Source organism: Mirounga angustirostris, unplaced genomic scaffold (genome assembly GCF_029215605.1).
Source record: "Mirounga angustirostris isolate CCGP_5_RB_7025 unplaced genomic scaffold, mMirAng1.0.hap1 SCAF_10, whole genome shotgun sequence".
NCBI classification, from domain to species: domain Eukaryota; kingdom Metazoa; phylum Chordata; class Mammalia; order Carnivora; family Phocidae; genus Mirounga; species Mirounga angustirostris.
Window position 1 is genome coordinate 124410750 of NW_026991718.1, and position 20389 is coordinate 124431138.

Below are 20389 nucleotides of genomic sequence, written 5' to 3' on the forward strand. Positions count from 1 at the left end.
TTGCCAGTGGAAATGAAACTTCAGGCAAGGCCTTTAGTCAGTGGGCCAGCCTCCTCCCCGCTCTTTGTCCTTCTCTCTGGCTGGACCCAGCCTTGCCCTTGCAGGGGGATGACAGTGCCACCATACAGAAGGTGCCAGGGTCCCCGAATGATCACGTGGAGCAGAAAGCTACCTCGTGACCTGGAATACTTCCCGGTCACTTCATGCTCTTATGTAAAAGAGAATTAATCTTTGTTCTTTAGGCCATTCACTTTTGGGGGCCAGAAGGAGAAGGGCATCTATTAGAGCAAGCCCTGCACTTACACAGCCTGAGGGGGATACCTCCTTAATTTTGGGCCCTAGTCCTGGCCCTGCTCGGTACCCATTAATCCCAGGAATGAGTCACTCACGTTAGCTTTGTACTACTTTGTCTTTTTTTTTTTTTTCCTCCTGATATGCCACTGCAGGTCTCTCACTGCACGTCTCAGGAACCAATTCTAGCTAACTTCAGCAGAAAAGGAGTTTGTTGGCAGGCTGGTGGCAAACTCACAGAGGTGACAGGAAGCTGGGGAGCCAGGTTAGGGAAGGACAGAGACTGGAGATGCTGTGGGTGTTGAGGTAGTCAGAATGAATTAGTTCCATCCTTTTCTCCCCTTTTTCAAACAAATCTTTCTTTGATCAGAACCAAAGTCCCTGGAGCAAGAGTCTGGTTGTCTGAGCTCAGGCAACCCGTCCTGCCCTCAGCTGAGGAAGGCAGACACCTTCACTGGCAACCCCATCCAGACTGTACACAAGGAAAGAATTCCAGATTCCTCCACCCCCACTCCCAGCTGCTACCCCTGGGCAGTTGAGGCCAGTGCTCTGTTTTCACGATGAGAGCAAGTAGGAGAAGTACCTGACGCTGAATGTCATGATTACATAAACCCAACACAGTATCTGGCACATGGTGGAGCCTGGTACCATACAGAGCTCTCTGTTACTTCCCAGCTGGGTGTGCTTGTGGAACCTACCAGATCTCTGTGAGCCTCAGTCTCCTCATCTGTACAATGGGGATAATAACAGTCCTGACCCTAATGGATTGTCCTGAGAATTAAATGAGAGGCAGTAAATGAACAACATTTGGCACGGTATCTGACATAACAAGTGCTCAATAAATTGTAGGTAGTTTTAAAAACGATAGTAGGCCTTCAATAAGTATTTATTCTGTGAGGGAATTATCTAGAATATTTTGAGTTCCTCTGAAACCACATCTGAAACTGGAGGGTATCGAAATACACCTCCTGCTTCTCTAACCCACAGACCTTCCACATTCGGATAGGCTGCCATCCCCTTTGTGGCCTCATTTCCCTCTTCTCTCACTTAGAAGCCTGGTCTCCCCTACAATGACTCCCCTTGTGTTCATGTTCATCTCCTGTGGTCCCTTCTCTCTCCATTGACTCACCTGGAAAGTCCCAACTCTGCTTAAACTCAGCTCACCACCCATTTCCCACCTGTGTCCAGCAATGGACAGGCTCAGAGGGAAATACAGACCCTTTTGTGGCCTGAGTGGGTCCTCTGCACGGGGTGGGGGGTGGGGGCAACCCTATGTCGCTGCATTTCCCTGGTGCATCCTGTCCCGCTCTCCCAGAGGCTCTCCTGCGTCTTCTCTCTTCTGCCTTCAGCTCCTCACTTGTCATTGATGACTTTCTTATCTAACAAAACAAGAAACAACAAAAGGAAAGACTGAAGGAAAGAAAGAAAAAGAAACAATCAGCAAATAAGAAAACTCTCTCATCTCATTGCCAAATCCACCAGCCTGTCTTCCTCAGTACCAGAGAGCTCCACCTTCTCCTGTGAGGGGAAGTCGCCTTCTCTGACTCCTGTAAGGGCCACCCTGCAGGTGTTCCCGAGATGGCATCTTATCTCACCTACTCACAGATTTTGCTTCTGTAGGGATCCCGACTCCCCTGCACCATCGGTGCTCAGTCCCCCCCCCCCATCCGCCTGAGCTGTAAGGTGGCCCATCTTTAGAATGGTGGGGGCTCCACCAGGGTCTACAGGACCCCGGATGATCTGGCATTTGACTACTTTGACTTCAGCTATGTCCAGTCTCCCCCCACTCACTCAGAGGCAGACTTGCAGCTTGATTCCCCACCTCTGGGCCTTTGCATTTGCTGGTCCCTTTTCTGGAATGCTCTTCCTCCTGATGGTCACCTGCTTACTTCGCTTTATTCAGGTCTGCTCTAAAACCTCCTCAGGTGAGTCTTCCCTGACCACCCTAAGGGCTTGAATCTAGCCCCATCCCCATCCCCACTCAGATCCCTTAACCTGCTCTAATTACCTTCAATGTGCTCAACATCATTCCTTTTTTCTTGCCTGACTTCCACAAGAGTCCTAAGTTCCACAATGGCGGGGATGTTGACTGTCTTGTCTCTGGCTGTATCCCCAGCGCCCAGAGCAGATCTAGCACAGCATACATGGGCAATATGTGATGTTTTGCAGTACTGAATAAACAAAGGAAAACAAGCCATGGGCAAATGGAGGGGCTCTACGAATTTGACTCATGTTATATCTGAATCTTCCTAAACACTCATATACTAAGCAAAGCCCTTCACAGAAATTATTGTTGAAATACAATCCCTGCAACCACACTGGAAGGATTTCTGATATGGTGGCTCATAAACACCAAAACCTACCTTTATCTGCTTAAAGAACTAGAGCCAGTGTTTACTGTGGGTCTATATGCCAAGATTTATGTTGGGGACTCTTATATAGATGATCATTCAAAGTTATCAACTTTCTATGGAGTATTAGAGCACCCATTTTACAGATGAGGAAGACTGAAGTTTAGCGGTACACGGAAACTTGCTAAGGTTGCACAGCTCGTATGATACCCAAGTCAGCCTGACTTCAAAGTACGTGTCCTTCTCTTTATGCTACCCCCTGAGAACAATATAGTACCTGGGCATTCCATTCTCCAATTTGTTCTATTTCTCAAATAATGATTAAGCCTGGATACATATGAGATTTTGTGCTAAGGTCTGCACGTTAATGATCTCGTTTGCTCCTCACATTCCTGAGGGACATCTATTACTACCGCTATTCTGCCGTGGAGGATCCTGAGGTGTGGGCGTTTGCCCAGGGTTGTTTGGTGGAGTGGTGAAGCCAGTATTCAAATCCACTCTGCCTAATTTCAAGGCCCGAGTTTTTTCCTGCAACATCGTGCTATCTCCCTTAAGGCAACTCTCAGCCTCAGATAGAAAGAGAAGAAAAATGACGAAAACAGCCGAATAAAGTATCATTATGAAAATTCATGGTGACTTGGTTTTTTAAGTGGGAAGCAAAGGGCAGGAGACAGCCAGCCAGTCTAGCGTCGGCTCTTGCAGGTTGGGGGTTCACATAACTCACCATAACTCAATTTGCAAAGATCATTCTTCCAGGAACTGGGGCTTATCAGGTATTTTTGTGAGTGGAAGTGGAGAGAGGGGGGGGTGTCTTGGACACCGTGGTGAGCCGTCAGCTGTCAGCCCCAGCAGGAGAGTGCTGGAGCTTCTTGTGTGAGACCAGCGCCCCCTGCTGGCGTAGGAAGTCAACTTCAACATCTAAAGCTCTGTGTGTGTGTGTGTGTGTGTGTGTGTGTGTGTGTGTGTGTGTTGGGGCAGGAGGGCATTGGGACGTATATTCAATGAGATTTGAGAAATGTCTAGCACACCCAGTATATAAAAATAATAGCTACCATTTACCAATATAACAGGGTAGTGGGAGGCACTGTTTTATAGATTTTACATTAATTTTATTGACTCCTGGGACTTTACATATTACATCTAATTTAACCATCACCCCAATCGTCTGAAGTAGAAATTATTATTTTTCCTCCCATTTTCACAAGAGGAACCCGAAGCACAGAGAGGTTAAGTCATTCAGAATACGGCTATTAAGGGGCAGAGCTGGGACTTGAACCGGCGGCCGGTGCTCTGGAAACCATTAACTGGCCATTCTTTATGTCTGGAGCGCTCCCTGGCAAGTCCCCTTGTAAAGTGCCTCACTCAGGAATTTCCATGTCTGGATACCCCCCACCCGGCCCTGCCCCGCCCCGTACTGAAGCTATTAAATTTGGTTTTCTCCTGTTAATCTGCCTCACATCAGTTTGATTCTAAGTCCAGCTAGGAGGACCTCAAAGGGCAGAACAGTTGGTGTGGTTGGCAGGAGGCTTTAACTCGCTGGACACCACCTGCCCCGGGGACACCACTGCTGCGGAGAGATCCTTGGGAAAAGTGACAAACAGCTGTCAGAAGAGGTGGGTTCCTTTGAAAACTAAAACTGCCTTTTTTCCTAACGCCTTGCAAACTAAATATAAAGGACCTCGTGTAAACTTCAGGGAAATCACCACAACAGCTCATGTATAGACAATCCTCATGCCTGTTGCTGGGTGGGCCATTCAGAGATCACCAGAGACATTTGGGGAGCACAGCCGGGAGAACCTGTCAGAAGGTCGCTGCCTGCTCTCACGCTCTCTGAAGATGCTTTGAGCCTGACACATAGAAATCTTCACTGGCTGTCCTCAGAACCCAGAAACCGATTTATATTTTGACCTAATCATTAACCATTGCTTTTCTTTTGTTTCCATAGAAGGGCCTCTTGGGGGCGCCTGGGTGGCTCATTCTTTAAGCGTCTGCCTTCAGCTCAGGTCATGATCCCAGGGTCCTGGGATCGAGCCCCGCATCGGGCTCCCTGCTCTGCGGGAAGCCTGCTTCTCCCTCTCCCTCTCCCACTCCCCCTGCTTGTGTTCCTTCTCTCGCTGTGTCTCTCTCTGTCAAATAAATAAGTAAAATCTTAAAAAAAAAAAAAAAGGCCTCTTGTTTAGTATCTTACATCTTTTTTTTGAGAGGGAGAAAATGGGGGGGAGGGGCAGAGGAAGAGAGAGAATCTTAAACAGGCTCCACGCCCAGCACGGGGCTCAATCTCACGACTCTGCGATCATGTCCTGAGCCAAAATCAAGAGTTGGACGCTTCACCGACTGAGCCACCCAGGTGCCCTTAGTACCTGATTTCTTGCACCACGAGCCCAACTTGGAAAACACATCTGCTTCACCACCTCCTGAAATGAGTTTATAACTGACCTGACCTATATCATCAGGACTAAGACTGGTTCAATCATACAGAACAATTTACCAGCTTGATTTTTAATGCATGAAACTTCAGGGAAGTTTCAGAGGAGAGAACTACGGGGACCGAGGGCAGGGTGCCCCAAGATGAGCCACTTTGGTAGGAACATTATTTTGAGTTAAAAGCAATCCAAACTGAGCAGATTCAGAAAAAGCTTTTTACCTCCCCCTCAACTGCCTGCTTCACCAGGAAGAGAGCTCTTCACAGAGATTCCTCTTTGCCTAAGAAGCTTCTCTGCATAACAGGACAACCTTGTTTTCCAAACATCTCCACTCATCTTCCTGCTAATGGTCTTTCTCCCTTCTGTATCCTCAGACCCCTACCCCCTCCTTAGCTCATGAAGCCATCACGTCTGTTGCCTGTCATTAGAATTTCCAAATATGTGTGGATTCCCCATATGTACACTATTAAATTTGATTTTCTCCTGCTTAAAAAAAAAAAAGAACCTCACTAAGAGCAGCAATGGCTCCTCATTTTTGAGAAAATGGTAAACACGCTAGGATTTAGTGGTGAGCCCGCTGCTTCTGTACTCAGCGTGGGTGGTGGGGGAGGCTGTAGATTCCTCTGGGCCACTGGTCTGCCACCACTGCATCTGTCTGGCTGGAAGATAAGCCCCCAGCCAATGATAAACTCGGATCTGCTTCTCCAGCATCTTGGTTACAACAGAGAATCCAAAACAGTAAATGTAAAATATTTAGCAACCATTGAGGAATGAGGGCAGGACTGTCTGCCCCCCCACCTCCTATTGATGTAAGAAATGTTGGGGTTCAGAGCCCATGGCCAAGAAAGAATTCTTGAGACATCTTTGGTGCAAAAAGGTGGTTTTATTAAAGCACGGGGACAGGACCTGTGGGCAGAAGGAACTGTATCGGGGTCATGAGGAATGGCCCATTATATACTTTCAGGTTGGGAGGGGATTAGAGATAGTGTAAGTCCCTAAAGAATTTTGGAAGCAAGGTTTCCAGGACCTTGAGGGGGCTAGCTATCATTAGGAAAAGGTCATTTATTACTGTCTGATAAAACCTGAGTCATGAGACCCTTCAGATGTATATCAGTGGGCTGTATGCTTGGAGGATGATTACTAACATATGTCTTGGGAGGTAGAGATAAAGGAAGTTTCCAAAAGAATTTCTATATGTTAAAGTAGACTTACAGGATCCTGGGGGATCATGATAATGTTAAGCTAAGATGGCCTTTTGCCCTTAGCAAAGTGTCAACATCGAGGCAGTTGAGCTCCCAGAGGAAGGTCACTCTACCTGTTTCAAGGACTTGCTAATGGGCTGTAGGCAGTAAGGACATTTCCCACATCACTATGACCAGGACCGAAAAGTTACTGGAATGCAGGCAGCCATCACAGAAGAAGTGAAGGCCCCCTCTTGCCAGAGGGCCTGGCCTTGGGGGTCTGGCCTGGGGAGGAAACCATGTGGAGAGGCTCCTATATACTGTAGGAGACCTCCCTACTCGAGAATTCATCTGCACTCTCCATAGACATTTGTTGAGTGCTTAATGCATGCAACCACTGGTTATAGGGTGGTGAGCAAAAGCATGGTCCCTGTCCTCAGAGCATTTACAGCCCCAGAGGGGAGATAGCAAACAAACAAACAAACAAATAAATAAAATATGCTATTATACACTGAGATAAACGTTATAGGAGAATGCTTAGGTTCACTCCCCTGCATTCCAGCAACCAAAGCAGGAGGATGACACGGTTATGGAGGTCCTCTCTGAGGAGGTGATAATTGCATTGAGGCTTGACAAATGAAACGATAATTGCATTGAGACCTGACAGGTGAAGGGTGAAAGGTGAAGGGTCAAAGGCTGAATGTTCCAGGCAGAAGGAACAGCATAATGTGGGAAGGCCTGGAAGTACGAAAGATCTTGGCTTGAACTGGGTGGTTGGATCATCAAAGCAAAGGGAAGAGGAGGGTAGGGAGAAGCCGGCTAATGCAGGCCTGTCAGCCCTGCTGTGAAGAGTCTAGGTTTCTTTCTGTGTGCAATGGGAATGAACTAGAGGGTTGTAAGCAGGGGAATAGCACTGTCTGATTTGAATTTGTTTTTTCAAACAATAGGTCTTGCATATTGGGGTGCCTGGGTGGCTCAGTCGGTTAAGTGTCTGCCTTTGGCTCAGGTCATGATCCCAGGGTCCTGGGATTGAGCCCCACATCAGGCTCCCTGCTCAGTGTGGGGTCTGCTTCTCCCTCACCCTCTGCCCCTCCTCCCTGCTTGTGTTCTCTCTCTCCCTCTCAAATAAATAAATAAAATCTTAAAAAAAAGTTTTAGAGAGATCTTGCATATTTATTACTCAACCAACCTGGTTACTGGTTTATTACTCAACCAACTGTGCAGAAGCATAGTGACAGAGAAAAATCATTTCCCTGATAAAACATCTATTGTTCAGGTAGAGTAGTGGAGTTTACAGAGTAATCGGATAGGAGCATGTGACCTTCAGGCAGCATAAATATGTGTGCCATCTCATAGTGATCCCTCACAGACCCAGCCTGATTCTTCTTCAGTGCCTCCTCTTGGAGTTGTACCTAATTTTATTACCAGCTTTCCAGTGGATTACCAGTGGATTGGGATGATTTTGCTTTTGTTTCTTGGCCAGGAATCGCTTAACCCTAAAGTCTTGTGAGAAAACATGGTGAGGAACAGTCAACCACACACACTGGGATGGCAGAGAAAAGGAGAGAACTGGTCTGAATTTTGAAGAAAGATCCCATGGGTTGCGGTGATCGAATTGTGTTGAGAATGGCTTCTAGAATACAAAGATGGAAGCAGGAAGACCAAAGGGGGAATGTCACTCCTATGAAAGAGTGATTTTTCTATGGCCCTAGCAACATGTCACCAAGGGAGCTGGGTTCAACTTGACTACTAGGTCAATGGCAATTCATCTCGACAATTTGTCCTCTGGTTTATCTTATTTAGTCCTCAGAGGGCAGCCCTATTTCTAAGATTTGGGGAAATCACCTCATTGTTGCCTTCTGTATCTCTTTCAAATTGCTCCCTGTCTGGTGATGAGGCCCATGGCCTATGCAGCCAACTGACTCCCAGCAAAGGGTGATGCCTTAGGTGAATGAAGGGGCAGAGGGAGTGGTAGAATGTGGTGGAGTTCCGCCTGAATGGTTCTAATCCTTGAAAGTGACCACACTGCATTGGAACTGGCATCCAAGGCCAAGTGAGAAGTAGCATTCCAGCAGAGCGGACAAAAAAGGCACTGTAAGGCCCATTTTACAGAATAATAAACTGAGTCTGTTTCTTGAGTCAGAAAGAAACTGACTGCCTACCAGAGATTCCTAAACCACTGCCTTGTGGACCACAGCTTGTATTTTTCTTCGCGGTTTATCATCCTACGAGAGTGGCATAATGACATCTGCCTTTCAGGGTGGTGGCGAGGGTTAACTGGCTTGATATATTAAATAAAAACAGAGAGCCATTCTGGCAGACAGACGCTGGGCACATTCCCACTCCCATTCACCAGCCTTGCACCTTAGAGTTCAAATTCGTGCCTTAGCAAAGTTACGAAGCAGTCCATGCTGTGGATCTGGGGGTGGGAGGGGTGGTGGTATTATGACAGAGTCAAAACCAGGAATGAACGCCATTGTGTCCCCAAATACTAACAATGAGGATAATGATAAGACGCTTCCATTTAATGACTACCTACCACGTATGTGCTAGGTATTTTACATTTATTATTTTGCTTTGTCTATTCATCAACTAGGTATTTAATGCACTACATGCCAGGCATCCTTTTATGTTAATTCTAATAATCACCAGGAAACTCAGTGGTAGGAATTATTATTCCTGCTTCACAGATGATGAAACTGAGTTAAGAGAGTGAATAGAACCAGACTATAGAATAAGTATCATTAATATCTTGGACAAAGGAAAGGGCCTATCGCATCCATTTTTTATTTTTATTTTTATAATTTTTTAAAAGATTTTATTAAGTAATCGCTACACCCAACATGGGGCTCAAACTTACAACCCCAAGATCAAGAATCGCATGTTCTATTCACTGAGCCAGCCAGGTGCCCCTGCATCAATTTTTTAAAAAAGCACGCAACAAGGGGTGCCTGGCTGGCTCAGTTGGTAGAGCATGCGACTCTTGACGTGGGGTCGTGAGTTCAAGCCCCACATTGTGGGTTGAGTTTACTTAAAAAAAAAAAAAAGCATTCAGGGGCGCCTGGGTGGCTCAGTTGTTAAGCGTCTGCCTTAGGCTCAGGTCATGATCCCAGGATCCTGGGATCGAGTCCCGCATCGGGCTCCCTGCTCGGTGGGAAGCCTGCTTCTCCTTCTCCCACTCCCCCTGCTTGTGTTCCCTCTCTCGCTGTCTGTCTCTGCCAAATAAATAAATAAAATCTTAAAAAAAAAAGCATTCAAAAAGTGTACAACAGCTTTATAAATCAAAAAAGTTGGATTCTTCTTAAAATAAAAAATAGTAATTGTTTTAAAGATAAAAATCTCAATAGATGGGTTGAATAGCAAAATGGATTAAAGAGTGAAGTAATGAACCAGAAGACTGAGTTAGGGAATTCTCCCAGAGGGCGGCGCAAGAGAATAAACAGATGGAAAGTAGGAACAGAGCTTGGAGATGTGAAGGGCAGTTGCAAAAGTTCCATTGTCTGCTTCACGTGAGTTACAGCATAAGAGAAGAAAACAAAAGAAGGAAAGTCCCTGAAGCAAGGTAGTAATTCAAGACATTTTCTTAGAACTTAAGAAATATACGAGCTCTTCTAGCGAGAGGACCTAGTGAATATTTATGGGAAGAATGTGGAAAGACTTATGTCTACCAACGTCATCCTGAAATCTCAGGACACTAAGAATGAAAAGGAAATCCTGACTGTCTCCAGAGTGAAAAAAACAAAAACAAAAACAAAACAATTACCCAGGACAGAATGAGACTAAGATTGACATCAGTCTTCTCATTTGCAACATTGTAAGCAAGAAAATAGCAGAATGGTATCTTCAAAGTTCTCTGGGGGAATACTTGCGAGTTTTTGGAGTCTTTACTCAACCAATCTGTCAGGGAAATGTAGGGGCATCATAAAGACATTTTAAGAGAGAAATGGACTAAAAAAGTTTACAACTCACAGTTCATGTAGCATGGCATTCCTCCACAGGCTACTGGTGGCACTTTGGGTGGAAGGATTCTTTATCGTGTAAGACTGACCCACACACTGCAGGGTGCTTAGTGTCCTTGACCACCGTCCACCAAACGTCAGTGGAATTTCTCCTTAGTCACCTTGACAATACAACTCCACATTGGGAAGGGCTGTGGTATAGCCTCTGGTTGAGAAACCACTGGTGTAGGGAGTTAGATTCCAATGAAGAGAAAATGGATCCAAGAAGAAAACATGGGATATAAGAAACACAGGTAAGCAAGGAAATCAGCAAAATATAAGTCTAAATAAAAATCTTGAATTATAATAATTAACTAAAACCTGAGATGACAACATGGGATGGGGAGGTATGAAGACTGGAAAGGAGGTAGGAGAGAAAAGTAAAAGGAAGTTAAGATCATCATTTTATTTGGTAGGAAGACATAGCTTTAGTTAATATGCTTAACTATGTGTTTCGACAAATAAAGAATAGGAACAGAATATATACTTTCTAAGTCATTAGAAGAAAAATTAATTGGGAGCAAATAAAATGCTAGAAAAAGAAACATGAACACAACACATACAATAGAAGACACAAGGTAAATTGGTAGAAATGGACAAATGCATCAATAACCATAATAAATGTGAATATATTAAATTCACTGTGAAAAGACAGAGACTCTTGAATTGAATTAAAAAAAAAAAAGTCAAACTGTATGCTGTTTCATTAGAGGGAGCAAAAGCAGAGTGACACAGAAAGACTGGAAATGCTGAGAGGGAAAAGGTGCACCGGGCAAGCCAGGAGGAGGAAGGCAAGCCCTGCAAACAATCATGGCATTAGGCAAAATGGATTCCACACAAAAATGATCAGAGTTCTTTGAAAAGACCAAACTATATGTTGATAAATATTCAATCTACCAATAAATTTAGTCTTTGTGCTTGTATGTGCCTAGTGACATAGGATTAAAACGTATCACACTAAAACTGATAGAATTCCAAGGAGAAACAACCAATCCACAGCTCGGTGGGAAACTTTAATACGCCTGTTAGAAATCTGCAGAACAAGTAGTTGAAACATCAAGTAAAGCACATGGAAGATTTGAAATACCATGGTTCACAAGCTTTATCGAATAGATTTATGTGGAGATAAATGTTTGCCCTTTTCAAACACACATGATAACTTTACAGAAATTGTCCGTCTTTGAAATAATAGTTTTTTCTTTCAACCCTCCCTCCCTTTTCTCTAGTCTCATATTTTTCTTTCCTGCCTTCCCGGGTTTCTATCTGTACCACTGCTTCTCCTTCTCAGATAACCTTGATACTAGAGCGATTATCTCCATCTAGCTCTCTCTTCATGCTCATAAAATCAGATGTAGATTTCTCTCCCGGTCTCTTACAGAAATGGAACCATAGTTTATGATGTGGGAAACAAAGGCAGAAGAAAAATTACTAAATTTCCTTACTACCTAGAGCCCACTGACAAGTCCTTCAAACAGGCAGAGTTTGTCCTCTAAGGACTCAACTGCCTCGATGTTAATACTTTGCTAAGGGCAAAAGGCAATTCTAGTCTGACCCCGCCCCCAATCCTATAAGTCTACTTTAACGTATAAGAATTCCTTTGGAAACTTCCTTTATCTCTAAACCCTCCAAGATAGGTATTGGCAATCATCCCCCAAGCATATGGCCCACCGATACACATCTGAAGGGTCTCATGACTAAGGTTTTATTAGACGGTAATAAATGACCTTTTCCCAACAATAGCTAGCCCCCTCAAGGTCCTGGAAACCTTGCTTCCAAAATTCCTTAGGGACTTACACTATCCCTAACCCCCTCCCGACTTGAAAGTATATAATGGGCCCCTCCTCATGACCCCCATGCAGTTCTTTCTGCCCACGGGTCCTGTCCCTGTGCTTTAAGAAAATCACATTTTTGCACCAAAGACGTCTCAAGAATTCTTTCTTGGCCGTGGGCTTTGAACACTAATAACGTCTTTCCTATATCAGTTTATACATTTCTCTGCATCTTGCCGAGATGGAGGACAGAAGTCCCCTTGAGACAAGAAACTCTTTTTTAGTGGCTGCATGACGTGTCACACTTTATTCAGCTCTTACTCTACCTATACTCACGATCCCTGTTGATGTGAACATCCACATCTACATACATTCTGGTGCTTTTCTTTCTACGCTGTGGATTCTCAGGCATGGGATTGCTGGTCAAAGAGTACGTGGAGTTGCTTTATTTTGATAGGTGCTGCCGGATGGCTCTCCAGCAATCTGTGATGTGGTGAATTGAGTCTCTCCCTAGCCTGTAGTAGGTGTTCACAAGCTTCCGATTTGCTAGTCTGATGTGAGTGAAGTGATGTCTTGTTATTTCATGTGTATTTTCCTGACTCCCAGGGAAGCTGGATATCTTTTTAGGTTTATTGACCATGTGGGTTTGTTCTATGAGAGCTTCTGACCATTTTTATTCTGATACTAATTTGCCAAAGCTCTTTGTGTATATAGATATTAACCCTTTATCTGCCATCTGCATTGCAGGTGGCTAGAAAGAGCTTACAAGTGCAGCGTTGCATGTTTTCTTGTAAGATTTTAATAACCTTATATTTTAGATTCAAATCTTTAATTCACTTGGAATTTGTTTCGGTTCAAATGATGTGTGCAATAGGGTTCTGATTTTATTTCTATCTGTGGACTATCGAATATAGTGAACCACATGTGACTTTTGGGCACTTGAAATATGACTGGTCCAACTGAAATGAATGGTAAGTTTAAAATATACATCAATTTCTGGGGCACCTGGGTGGCTCTGTCGGTTAAGCATCCGACTCTTGATTTCAACGCAGGTCATGATCTCAGGGTCGTGGGATGGGGCCGGCGTCAGGCTCTGTGCTCACCAGGGAGTCAGCTTGTCCCTCTCACTCTGCTCCTCTTGCCTGCTCATGTTCTCTGTCTCTCTCTTAAAATAGATAAATAAATACAATATTAAAAAAATAAAATATACACCAATTTCCAAGATTTAGGATTAAAAAAATGTAAAGTGCCTCGTTAGTTTTATATTGATTGATTATATTTATATATGTTGAAATACTATTTTGGATATGTTGGATTAATATTAAAATTAACATAGTTCTTTTTTATTCTTTTAATGTGGATGCTAGAAAAATTTTATTTCATTTTATTTTTTTAAAGATTTTATTTATTTATTTGAGAGAGAGAATGAGATAGAGAGAGCATGAGGGGGGAGGGTCAGAGGGAGAAGCAGACCCCCCGTTGAGCAGGGAGCCCGATGCGGGACTCGATCCAGGGACTCCAGGATCATGACCTGAGCCGAAGGCAGTCGCTTAACCAACTGAGCCACCCAGGCGCCCCGATGCTAGAAAAATTTTAATGACATACACAGCTTCCATTATATTTCTCTCGGACAGCTGTACTCCAGATAAGGAGCTTGTCAGGACTATTTCTTAAACATGTTGGTTCTGTTTCTCTTATTTTTGATCTGCCTCACGAGGGGTGTAGCTGTCTTATTGCTTCTAGGAGACATCTGTCTTACATTCGCCACTTCCCGTCATCTTCGGGACAGCACTCTTAGATTTGGAGAAATTCACAGTCATGAGTCCTGTCTCTCCTGGCTTGGATCAGAACTCAAGTTCCCAAGGCTCCTTCATTATTAGGTTGTGGACACCAGACCTTTGTGGGATGAATAGGAAGTGGGCTGGCTACATGGGGAATCAAGTTCAGCACGGAGTTGCCCTTTCTGTAGGTCCTGGTGGGACAGGCAATGAGCTTTGCAGGTGGCAGTGCCGGCAATGGTTCCAAGGTCAAGGTCCTGGCATGGGGGAGGGGTGGTGACAGGAGTAGATGGCATGGGTGGAGTTGGGGGCATGACTTCACCTTGAGTCTGGCTTACCAGGCCTCATAGCAATAGTGCGAGCTACTCAGTATCTCTTTAATAAACTTGCTTTGCTGTTTCATCATCAGCATCGGCTTGTATTGCAGAGCACACAGCACCCTGACTGATATCCTGGGATTGTTTTCCTCAAAGAAAGAGATTTTGGATATTTCCCCCTACTATTCTTAAAATATCATCTTCTATCTTAATGAATTCTCCTTAATTTTTTTTTCCAGTTTATCTTCTCATTCTTTTTCTATCTCTCAAGGACAGCATGGGCTTAGCCTGGGCTTCCCAGAAAACAGAGCTTGTGGCCAAAGTCTACATGCTAACACCTCACGGAGGAGTGCAGCCTCCGCGAAACCAGGCTGAGAGGGAAAAGTGAGTCTGGGAGGAGAGCCAGGGTGAGCCGGAGCATTACTGAGAGTTTTGTAACTGGGATGGAGCCCTGAGGAGGGAGTCTGCCTCTCTGTCTCCATCTGTCTCTCCCCCAGCTCATGCTCTCTTTCACTCTCTCTCTCTCTCAAATAAATAAATAAAATCTTAAAAAAAAAAAAAGTATGTGTGTGGGGAGGGGATTAGCAGCATCACCTGGGAGCTTATTAGAAATGCAGAATCTCAGGCCCCACCCCAGAACTACTAAAACAGAATCAGCAATTTATTTATTTATTATTTTTTTAAAAAATTTTATTTATTTATTTGACAGAGAGATACACAGCGAGAGAGGGAACACAAGCAGGGGGAGTGGGAGAGGGAGAAGCAGGCTTCCTGCTGAGCAGGGAGCCCGATGCGGGGCTCGATCCCGGGACCCTGGGACCATGACCTGAGCCGAAGGCAGACGCTTAACGACTGAGCCACCAGATGCCCCAGAATCAGCAATTTAACAAGAGCCTTAGGTGATGCATTTGCTCGTTGAAGTTTGAGAAGAATTGCTGTATGTAGTAAGACAAACAAATCATGTTCACTGAAGCAAGACAATGCCCAAGGACAAAGGGAGAGAGGGGTGACGGAGGCAGGGAAGACGAGGGAGGTGTAGGATGTGGTTCCAGATTTGAAGCAATGCTTAAAGTGGCTTATATACAGGTAGCGAGTTCTCTTCACTTATTAATGGAGTTACTTAAGGCTGCAAATCTCCTTTGAGTGTAGCTTTTTCTGGCCCCGTAAGTTTTCCAGTGAAATCTCTTTTTTATGTTTTCTAGATAATTTGTAATTTTACTTTTGCTTTTCTTTGATCCAAGTGTTATTAAACAGTGTGTTTCTTACAGCCCAGATCTTTCCAAGTAGTTAGCATATTTTGGTAACCTTTTAAATTATTTCTTTTTTTATAATTGAATAATGAGCAGAGAAGATAGTCTATGAGATATCTAATTTCTTGAATTTTTCAAGATTTTTCTATGAACAAGTAGATGGTAAATGTTGGTAAATGCTCATGTATACACAAAAATATATATTCTTTTTTTTTTTTTTAAGATTTTATTTATTTGACAGAGAGAGCACAAGCAGAGGGAGAGAGAGGAGAGAAGCAGGCTCCCTGCTGAGCAAGGAGCCCGATGTGGGACTCGATCCCAGGACCCTGGGATCATGACCTGGGCCGAAGGCAGCCGCTTAACCGACTGAGCCACCCAGGCGTCCCCAAAAATATATATTCTGTAAATGAAGAGATATTTGTTTGAGTTTGTGGTCTATATTACTAATTCTTCAAGGCACCTATTTTTCGCTATCAGAGCTACCGATTTTGAAAGAGATAGATTGAAGCCTCCTACTGAAACTGTATTCTCATGAGATTCTCTTTGTGTTTCCGAGCATTTTTGCTTTCTCGATTTGCCTGCTATGTTGTCGGGTGCAGAAAGTTTTATGCCCATCCTGTTCATAAATCATGTAGTACTAGTGTCCTTCTTTATCCAATTGGGGATTTTAATCTTAAAGTCCAGCTTGTCTGGTGTGAATATTGCTACTCTTGCCTTTTTGTCTGTTTCCAGATCAAAGCCAATTTTTGGATCCCAAACACCTTGACAGAGCAAGAGGATCAGTGTGGCCCTGAGACCAGCTGCTTTGGCAGAGGTGGCGGTTTGTCCCTGTAAGGTTGCTCGTATAGATTTTCCCACCAGGAAAGATGCCCGTGGGAGTCCTGGAACTGAAATGAGGAAGTGGCACTGAGTGGCAGGAGTGGACAGTAGTGGACACTGGATGCATGGCCCTGACTCCCCTCAGGAGGGAAGGACTGATTCCCATGGCTGCTGGAAATACTGCCAGCAAATCATCCTCCATTGTTAGCACTCTTTGGGGAGCACCTGGGCCAAAGAAAACTGCTTCACCCAAGGTCATGCCCTTTCCCTGGGCAGCCCAAGTCCGGTTACTGGTTGACAGGGGAGTATAAAGGCCCAGCTCCCCTCATACCAACTTGGGACAACTCTGAAGTTCCAGCCTAGCTTCAAAGCTCCTCTAGGGGCTTGCACCTGCTTTTACTGAATCTATGTAACAGCCCAGATCTTTCTTCCCTTTCACAGATGTGGATCCCAAGGGCGCTCCACATGCAAATCTCTGCCTCGGAGTCTTTCTTCTGAGAATGCCAGCTATGGCAAAAGGAGATTGTCCTTATTCTTAAGGGATGTGTGCTGAAGAGTGAAGGGTCATAGGGGCGCCTGGGTGGCTCAGTCGGTTAAGTGTCCGACTCTTGGTTTTGGCTCAGATCATGATCCCAGGATCCTGGGATCGAGCCCCCGTCAGGCTCTGTGCTGGGCGTGGAGTCTGCCTGAGACTTTCTATCCCTCTGCCCCCCCCCACTCTAACTCTCTCAAATAAATAAATAAATAAATCTTAAAAAAAAAAAAGAGTGAAGTGTCATAATATTGGTAACTATTGTTGATGATTCAGGAACAAAAATGTGTATCTATGTACGAAAAGAGAGACAGAGATAAAGCTAATGTGACAGAATCATAACAGTTGGTGCATCTAGATGGTTCATACAGACATGTTTATTGTAATGTTCTTTTGCCTTTTCTGGGGATTTGAAGTTTTACAAAATATAGGTGAAAATAAAATCTGTTTATTTTTAATAGGTGTCTCAGTGGAAGCAAAATTAGTCTTGAATATGCAATGTGCTATCTTTACCTGGGGCCTCTTCATTACTTTTAATCTTTTGTTTGTTTTTCTAAAACAGTTATATAAATCTCCACGTCTTCCTTCGAATTCTCCTTTGGTCACATCTCACAGATTTTTGTATTTTCTGTTCTCATTGTTATTCATTAAAGATAATTTATAATTTCCATCTTGATTTTCTCTTTCACCCGATAGATAGTTAAAAGAGTGAGTGCTGACATTTGTGTCTGGAAGGGGTTTGTTGATGGTGAAGTGTTTAGTTTCTGAGTTGGGTCTTCTAGTTGATGATTCCTGGTTTTGTTGCACAGTGGTCTGTGAAAACAGCCTATGGTATTTTGGAATATAGTGAATTTTCCTCTGGGAATTCCGGGGATCTGGTTCTTGAATCCATCCTTGCCACCATCCTCCTTCAGCTTAAAACTAGCCACGGAACATTCTTTGAGGCAAGAAGCCTCCGAGGTTTAGTGTAGCCTCAAGATCTTTTTTCTCTGGAGTCCAGAAGAAGGGAGTTGGCAGAGAAACTCTCCACCTCTGAGTCCAGTGAGGGCCTGGGGACAAGAAGCACAGAGCCCAGGAGTCGTGGTCAGAAGCAAAGTGGTGAGATCTGGGAACACTGACCTATAGAAATCCCAGGACATCCTGAGGGAGAGCCTGCACTTGCCCATCTGAGGGTGCTTTGGGACGGGGGCACCTGGCTGGCTCAGTGGGTAGAGTGTGCAACTCTTGATCTTAGGGTCGTGAGTTCAAGCCCTATGTTGGGCATGGAGCCTACTTAAAAAAGAAAGAAACAAACAAACAAACAAAAAATGTTGTGGGGGAGTTAACAATGTGCCTCTCCCCTCTTCCCCAGGAAAATGTCAGCGGAGGAGACTGGGGTCCTTCTGGGAACCACGACTTGCCAGCTAAAGCACCACTGACCCAGAAGGGCCAAACCCACTTGGCCGTCCATTACTTGAGGGACTGACTCTGCCAAAGACCCCCAGGAGCTGACCATGGGCCCCAGTGAGCCAGCAAGAGAAAACACCAACATGCGTACGGGGAGCTAGAAATGAGCAAGGGTAAGAACAGGGGCATCGTGGAGAAGAGCAGGTACAAACCTACTGGAGAGGAGAGAGAGGGTGCCCTGAACAGGAGCCGATGATGAGAGCACCACCAAGGAGCTGCAAGTACAGGGCGGCACCCTCACCCTCACGTTCATTAACACACACGTGTGTTGGGCGGTAGGAAAATCTCATGTTCAGACCAAACATCTCAAGAGAGGATCCGAGGAGCAGGGGAGGGGATGGTCGCTGCTGGAACCTGACGTGGGCTACCCAGGGGAGACATAAAACAAAACACACATCAGAAATTCAAAAGGATGGAATGATAAGGTAAAAAAGAAAGGTTTGAGAGAATGATGCAGGCAACCAAATACTAGGATACTGGAATTATTCAATATTGGAATTATTATTGGAATACTGGAAACTCATAGAACAGAGGAAAGGGAAGACGGGCAATAATTAAACAGAACGAAGGAGGAAATTTTGCCAATAAATACTTGATCCGAAGATCTGAAGGATTTGCTGAATTCTAGACAGAACTTAGAAAAAATAATACTTACCTTTAGGCATGTCCTGAAAAACTGAGTGAGCTCCAATACAAAGCTTCCCTGGGTGCTTGGGTGGCTCAGTTAGTTAAGCGTCTGCCTTTGGCTCGGGTTGTGATCTCAGGGTCCCGGGATCCAGTCCCGCGTCAGGCTCCCTGCTCAGTGGGGCGTCTGCTTCTCCCGCTCCCTCTGCCTGCCACTCCCCCTGTTTGTGCTCTCTCTCTCTCTGTCAAATAAATAAATAAAATCTAAAAAAAAAAAAAAAAAGGCTTCCCAGCTTCCAGGGAGGAAAAATAAGTAACTTATAAAGAAAACCAATGAGGCGGGCATTGGGCTTCTTATCTGTTACACGGTAAGCAAAGGATGGTGTTAAGCATAATCTACAGAGTTTTGAGAGAAAAGGAATCCTATGGAGAAGACTAATTTTAGTACTGGAGGACCTCTGCCTGGTGTCTGGGAGAGGGGCAGATGGAGGAGAATAAAAGCATTTACATCTCTTTGGGGGTTGGGGAGCATGGAGATGTAAAAGTGTTATAAATGGGTCATCTTCAAAGTAATATAAATGGTAATTAAAAAGTAATATAAAAGAGATGGTATTCATATAATAGGTCACGTAATTGCGATGATGTGCTTTATTGTAAATGTTAAAAGGGAAAGGTAGGGGCGCCTGGGTGGCTCAGGTGGTTAAGTGTCTGCCTTCAGCTCAGGTCATGATCCCAAGGTCCAGGATTGAGCCCCTCATTAGGCTCCCTGCTCAGCAGGGAGCCTGCTTCTCCCTCTGCCTTTGCCGCTCCCCCTGGCTCATGCGCTCTCTCTCGCTCTCTCTCTCTCTTTCTCAAATAAATAAATAAAATCTTTAAAAAAAAAAGGGAAAGGTAATTGCTGTTGGAATGGAAAAATATAGAAGAACACTAAAATCTAAAAGAAAAAAAGATAATGGCCATGTTATCAAGCCAGCAAAAACAAGAAAAAGGAAATAATAGAGTAAAATAAATAGTAAGGTTGACTTAAAATGGAAGGAATAAAGTATATCCATTTCTACACTATCTCAAATGGTTCTGCGGGTATAAATGCCAACTCGGACCCTGTGCTGGTGGTTTTTTAAAATACTGGCATCTCCCCCTTTCCCAGCATATTGTTATCTGTCATGGTCTTACAGGGTCCTTCTAGGACTCCAGCTTCTCCTTCAATCGATGTGTTTGGAACCCTAACACTGGCTCACGTCTGGAAGCTGAGTGAGGGATTGTGACTTTGAAAGGGATGATAAACCACCTGATCAGGAAAGTTAAGTCGTGAAAAATGATGTGTCTTCGTAAGGGCCACACATTTCTATGTACAAGATGTTTAGGAAAAGACTAGAAGGAAATACAGTGGACTGTTGGCCATTCTTACCCCTCAGTGGTGGTAGTGTGGGCCATTTTAATCTTCTTTGTATTCGTATTTTCCACATTTTCATACCATAGCAGATGTACTCTGCCACGCCAGAGATTACATGTGTGTAGGTGTGTTTTCACTCCTCTGGAGAGAGGTTCCAGAAAATCGTCTTGGCTCAGTGCAAGTTGTTGTCAGCTCCCCGCTCTCCAAAGAGAGGGTG